Raw genomic sequence first — 7,202 nt, forward strand, 5'->3', positions numbered from 1 at the left:
AACCTAACAGGTGTGAGGTGATATCTCACTGTGGTTTTGATTTGCATTTCCCCGATGAGTCCCTGATGATTACTGATGTTCAGCATGTTTTCACATACCTGTTGGCCATACGTCTTCTTTGGAAAAAATGTTCACATCTTTTGCCCATTTTTAAACTGGATGATTTGTTTATTTCTTGCTGTTGATAACAATGTATTTCTGAAGGGTTATCCCTACTCACCTCACACACCCAGGAAGTTGGGTTATTGGGTGAACACAGTGCAAACAGAAGATTAGGGAATTAACATTGGATAGAAATGTCTCACAGTTAAAATGAATAACTGATCTAAAAAAAAAAAAAAAAGAAGTCAGCTCCTTACCAGTCTGCACAGACAGCTCCTGCAGAGCGTGGGCGTTGTGCAGGGGCTGACAGACAATATGATGAAAAGACATCTTTTCACCGAGTGCCAGTAGGGTTTTGACTTTGTGGAAGAGATGAGAAAGGGAGTCGTTTAGATCATTCCTAAGTGCGGTGAGATACCTTACAATTTCATAATCAACATTTTTGCAATATCTGTGCCAGTCATGTGTGTGTGTGTGTGTGTGTATGTATGTGTGGTAAATATTGCATCTAACTTATAAAAAAATCCTGTTTCTGTTTCACTTTTTTGTTGGTTTGTTTAGGTTTCTGACTTGTTGGGGATAAATACAGCTTCCAAAACCCTTTTCAAATCAGCAGTAATCAGATATTGTGAAGTTATTTTTCACTCTTCCTTTATATTAGCATGACAAACTTAAGAAAAGTCTCTATTATGTTTTTACCCTTTGTAAATATTAATATCACCTCCCATCCCCTTGTCTCCCTCATTTACTATTTCTGCCCCCGCTTCTTGAAATGGAGGAGTAGAATTTAATGAAGATAGAGATCTGGGGAGGTGTCATATTCCAGTGAGCACTGGGGCATGGGACATGGCGGCTGTGTAGAGTGTCTTATAGACAGGAAGTCCCTAGAGCCACATTTGTGGCTAAATGCATGCCGATTCTGCCCATCCTTACATGTACTAAAATATTTCAGTTAAGTTGTGTAGTCTGGCAGATGGCCATCCTTTATGGTGTTTCCTCTTAAACAGCTACAAGTAATAGGCAAATTGTTTATAAGAGAGTGCATTTAATATCTTCCTTTTGGTGAAGTAAGTCAGACAAAGACAAATACCGTATGATCTCCCTTCTATGTGGAATCTAAAACAAAACAAAACAAAAAACTGAGCGCATAGAGATCAGATTGGTGGTTGCCAGAGGCCGGGGGTGGGGATTGAGGGGTGGAGGTGGGGTGGGCGGTAGGCAAAGTGGGTGAAGGGGCTCAAAATGTACAAACTTCCAGTTACAAGAGAAATAAGTTCTTATTTTTTATTACAAGAGAAATAAGTTTTTTTAAACATGGTTAAAAAAAAACCCCTATCTATCTATCTATCTATCTATCTATCTATCTATCTATCTATCTATATCTATCCACCTATCCATCTATCTAGGTATATCTTCCTTTTAAGGAATGGCTGCACATCTATTAAGACCTGTTTTCTCTGTCCTTTCATGTTTTCTTTCTCTTTTCAAGTCAGTTCATCTTATATAGTTCCTTTGTTAGGTAAACTTAAAAAATAATTAAGCTCTGATATGTGCAGAGAGGATTTCAATATGAGGTCCATTGACATTTAACTCCTGCATATGCAACTTGGAGTGTAAAGATATTTCACTAAGTTGTCACCTCAAAAAATTGACAAGGACAGTGCTGTCTTTGCGAAGATTCTTCCAGACACTGGCACCCTTTCTTCTGTATGATTTCTAAGTAGGTGCTTTGAATAAAGCAGAACGATGATTAATGTCTGGTATTATGAGAGGCTACATGCCTGGCCAGGCTTCCTTGCGTGGGTGACAAAGTTCATCCTTTCATCAGGGGACCAGCGCGCAGCCCTCCTTCCTCAGTCCTGCCTGCCCAGCTGCAGGCAGAAGACAAGCGCAGACTCAGGTCAGTTCAGACCAATTCTGGAAGGGTGTCAGGGTCTCCATCGCCTCCTGCCTGGGCATGGACTTGGACTTGGGCTCCGAGCCAGACACTGGTGTCCCAGGGGAGTCCTTTGCCTTCTCAGGATGCTTGTCTATTTGACCCAGCTTCTGATCAAATTTTTACTTGATTCTCTGCCAGAACTAGATCCTTGTCCTGGGTCCTGGTTCCAATGGCCGTGAAACTCGGCTTGGCCCTGGTGCTCTGTTGACCTCCTCTGCTGTTCCTCCCCACCCCCAGGAAAGTCCCTTGAATGGGTAGGGGCTACTTCCAGCCCTCCTAATTCCAGACTTTTCTCCTTTGCCCTTGGCCTGAAGACCGGGCTCCTTTGAGTTTTTGTGGCTGGTCTCCTGTGGGTTTTGACAAGACTTTTCTTTGTTTACGAAGGGAGTGAACCTGTGTCTGAAGCGACAAAGTGAAGGGGTGGGTGAGGTGATTTGTAGAGATTTTGACAATGAACGTGGCCTTCCTTGAAAACCAGAATTATGAGATATGGATATGGTGGAATGAGACTCATTTGAAAGAACACATCAACCAGAATTTTTATATCTAACTTTGAATGTTTTCCCATAGCCTCAATAGAAAAAAAAAGAGCCAGAAGTTGTGTGAGACCAAATTGGGTAAAGGAAGTAGCTGGTCATCTACTCACGCATTCATGCAGGGATAAAGAGTTTGGACGCTGGACCCAAATGCCTGGATTCACATACCAGCTCTGTCAGGTACTTGTTCTGTGACCTTGGGCAAGTTACTTAATTTCTCTCTGCCTCAGTTTCCTCAATTGAAATCAGAGGTCATAATGGTATTTATTTCATTGGGGGTGTTTATGAGATTAAATGGTTCCATAGCTATAAAGTTTTACAACAGTGCCATTATGTAATATGTACCATAGAACTTATAGCTATTACTATTATTTGCCTTTTATGTGCCAAGCACTTAAAACCATGTTGTATAAAATTGCTTCGGATCAAGAATGAAATATGAAAATGAAGTAACAAAACTGGTTTTCTTTTATTGAATTATAAAAAAAAAAGCACCTTGGTTTTAAAAGCAATTGCACCCAAAATGTGCCCAAACTATTTTGGGCAACAGCAGAATTGTTGGAATAAAATGACTAACGTCAGGGCCACAGTATTTAATTTGATGTCTCAGTTTTGGTTCCTACGCCTTATATTTAACTTCTGACTCTCTGTAATTATTTGAAGCCATTCCTGGACGTTACTATTTAAGTTTTCAGCTTTGTCTATGCTGTTTCTTACCATTTCTAATTTATTGATTAGTTTTGTAGAGGCATTTTGCACTCAGGATGTTTCCTGAACTCTGCAAGTTTCCTTTCTAATCTCATTTCTTAACCTTGTGCTCTCATGTTTTCTTTCTTGTTTTGCTGATTTTATGTTCTTAATTTCTTGTAGCAGATCATTTATCGCAAGAACTTTTTTTTTGGTGGCTTAGGGTGTGGTCAACATTTTTAAACCCTGAAGTGCATGGTATGACACAGACAGCTTTAAAAATCAGAGTTTAGATGTACTAATCACTCCAGTTTCTAATGAAATATTCCAAATCAGACGCAAGGCAAAAAATGTTCCATCTAGAGATGGAACCAGGGATGGAGAAATAACCATCCAGAGATACTTCTCTTGTATTCGCTGAGTATCACCAGGACCTGTGTGAGAACTTTTCACCCACTTCTGGGAGGATATTTCCTTCCAGACTGGCTTCTGCCCTTTGCTTTCCCCCTTTTCCTCTGTTGTAGTTACGTATATTTGCCCTGCCATTTCTTTTTATGTCAAGTATATTTAACAAGGGCAGGTTCAGCTGTACCTTCAGATATAATTTGAATGACTTGTCCTTGATTGCTTCTGTTCTTGTGTGAAATGTGTTTTCTTCTCTGAGCTTCGATTTGTGTCCTGGACATCATGTTTTATCTGCTTTTCTGTTACCTAAGGAGATGAATGAGGAAGAGGTGTAGCTGGAATTGTGGCTATTTATGATTTTACGATCAGTGGATTTAATCTCTATTTATTTTTCCTGTCATTTTATTCAAAGTTGCTTGGAAAGTTCTGGGGAATTCACAACATGACAACAGCATTCTTGTACGTTTGTGTCTCCTTTTGCACACACATGTGAGTTTCCTTTAGAGTACATTTCTAGAAAAGAGTAATCGGGTAAAAGGACATGTTATCCCCATCTTTCCTAGATACTGAAGAATGCTTTCCAAGGTGGTTGTACTAATTTATACACCCACCTACTGTATAACCTACTGTATAACTCAGTATGCAATTTCTGTTTCTCTGTAGCCTCATCAACGCAGAATTATTGGACTTTTATGAACATAGGGGTGCATGTATCTTTTTGAATTATAGTTTTATCTGGATATATGTCCAGGAGTGGGATAGCTGGATCATAGACTTTTAAATTTTTGTTAATATGATGGGTATGAAATAGTATCTCTGTTTTAATGTGCGTTTGCCTGATTCTAGTAAAGCAGCTTTTCATATATATGTCTACATAATAATAAAAAAAGAAAAAAAAATAAAATTATTCTTCTGTGAATGGTCTATGTCTTTTGCTCATTTTTCATGTGGGGGTATCTTTTTTATTGATCTAGAGAAGTTTTTTTTTAGAAATTCCAGATCCTTCATTTCAGTAATACACATTGTAAGTATCTACTACTAGTCTATGGCTTATATTTTTACATTTTGTTGGCCAATATTTTTCCATTTTTAATTTGCCAAATTTTCATTTATAGTTTGTGCAGTTTTTTCTGTCTTAAAATTTCCCCCACTTTATGGTTTTAAAGATAACCTCATATATTTTCTTCTATTAGTCTTTAAGTCTTGCTTTTCATGTTTAGGTTTTTAATCCTCCTTGGATTTACTTTTGGTATGTTTTGAGCTAGGGATTCAGATTTAATTTTTCCATATGAATAGTCAGTAGTCCTAGTTCATTCATTGAATAGTCAGTCCTTTCCCTGGTGATTTGTGATGTCATTTCTGTGAGTATATATGTAGATTTCTGAGCTGTCTATTCTGTTTTATTGGTTGTCTTGATCTGCTCAAGCTGCCATAGCAAAAATGCCATAGACTGGGTGCCTTAAACAACAGAAATTTATTTTCTCACAGTTCTGGAGGCTGGAAGTGGGAGATCGGGTGTTAGCAGGGTTGGGTTCTTATGAGAACCCTCTTTCTGGCTTGCAGATGGCAACCTTGTGGCTGTGTCCTCACAGGAGAGTGAGATCTCTCTCTCCCTCTTCTTAAAAGGCCATCATATTGGATTAGAATCCCACCCTTATGACCTCATTTATCTAATTACCTTCTAAAAGCCCTGTCTCCAAATACGGTCACATTGGGGTTAGAGCTTTCTTTTGTGGGGGAACAATTGGGTCCATAACTTTGCTCTATTTGTCTATACCTCACAAATACTTCATTGACTTAAAATATCCTTACACTAAGTCATGATATATCGAGCAAGTTTTCTTTATAACATATTTAGCTATTTTTAGCCTTTTATTCTACATGTGAATTTTAGGTTCATTTGTCGAGTTGAGTTCAAAAGTTTGTGGGTCTATTTCTGGGATTTCTGTTCTGTTTTGTCATGGTTTTATGGTTTTGCTTGTTTCTGCCCAAATACCACAGTGCTTTAATTGCTCTCTTTATAATATGTCTTGCTATGATAGGGTAAGTTTCCCCACCTTGTTCTTTTAAGCCACTTTTCTAGATCTTATAGCTATGGGGAGAAATGGCATCATATTTATGATATTGCATCTTTCTATCTATGAACATAGTATGTCTATACATAGTTTGTGTCCTTTTGTTATATTTGTTATTTATTATATTGCTATCTGTTGCATTGTTCATTGAATATTCCTTAATAACATTTTAAAATATAGCAGTCTTGCACATCTGTAGTTAGATTAATCCTTGATACCTTTCTTATAGTATTTGATGCCCTTGGAACGAGATTTTTGTTAAGTTTTGTGCTGCTTTAAAAAATATCCATTTTGAAACAATTCTAGACTTACAGAAATGTTGCAAAAATTTACAGAGAGTCCCTGTAAATCTTTCACTCAGCTTCTCCTTTACATGGTTATGTAAGATGTTAACACTAATAGTTCAGCTATTGAGATCAGAAAATTAACATTGACACAGTACTCTTAATTAATCTTCAGACCTTATTTGAATTGTGCCATTTTTCTTGCTAATGTCATTTTTCTGGTCCAGGATCCCAGCAAAACCCCATTTTGCATTTGGTTGTTATGTCTCCTGATCACCTTCAATCTGTAGTAGTTCCTCAGTCTTTCTTTGTCTTTCACAAACTTGATATTTTGGAAGAGTCCAGGGCAGTTATCTTGTAGAATGTTCCTCAATTTGGATTTTCCTGACATTTTCTTAGGATTAGATTGAAGTTATGCATTTTTAACAATAGTATCACTGAAGTTTGGTAAATTGGATACATTTTCTTATTGGTTATAATAGTTTATATGTAGAGTCTCTTGAATGTTTTATATAGAAAATTGTATTAGATATTTTGGTTATTTGTGTCTTCCTAGCATGTGGGAGGGTTTTACTTCTCTAAACTTTTGAAGTTAGGCACAGTCATATGATTTTTTTTTGGTCAGTGAAATGGGAGCTGAAGTGGTGAATGCTAAGAGATTTAATTGCAGGTGCTTGATTTTCCAGGTCTCTATTCTCTGCTTGTGTAAGCACGTATTGATATGAACATGTCATAAGAAAAATAGCATAAAATGATAAATCAACATATGAAGGATAGCTTCCTTCAAAAGTAGCCTGGATCAGCAATGGACTTTGCTTATGTGAAAATAAACTTTTACAGTGTTTAGATCTGAGATTTTGGGGTTGTTTGTTAATGTGACATAATCTAGACTATTTGGTTTGATACAATATTTTCTGTAAATAATAATATCATAGTTTCTTTTCTTCCAATTCTTGTTTCTCATTTCTTTTTCTGGTCTTATTGCATTGGCTGGGGACTTGAGTACAATATTTGATAAAAGCAGTGATAATAGACATTCTTGTCTTGATCTTGACCTTGAAGGGAATTCTCTTAAGTTTCACTATTAAGTATGATGTTTATGATTGGGGTTTGATGAATACCTTCTCAATTATGAATTAGTGCTGAATTTTATTGATTCCATTTTTTTTGGTTG

At 37.1% G+C, this 7,202-nt stretch overlaps 1 protein-coding gene across 3 annotated transcripts in view; it reads left to right on the plus strand.

The window, feature by feature from the left end:
• B3GALT5 (beta-1,3-galactosyltransferase 5) overlaps nt 1-7,202 on the plus strand; it is a 165,637-nt gene that overhangs the window by 130,927 nt on the left and 27,508 nt on the right. The window contains exon 2 of one of the 3 annotated variants that reach the window (XM_082458877.1): nt 2,612-2,757. The exons of the other annotated variants lie outside the window; for them this stretch is intronic. The gene's annotated coding sequence lies outside the window, so the exon portion shown is untranslated. The remainder of the gene's footprint in view (nt 1-2,611; nt 2,758-7,202) is intronic. 3 annotated transcript variants of the gene reach the window in all.

Source organism: Balaenoptera physalus (genome assembly GCF_965194825.1).
Source record: "Balaenoptera physalus genome assembly, chromosome: 4".
In the NCBI taxonomy this organism is placed as follows: domain Eukaryota; kingdom Metazoa; phylum Chordata; class Mammalia; order Artiodactyla; family Balaenopteridae; genus Balaenoptera; species Balaenoptera physalus.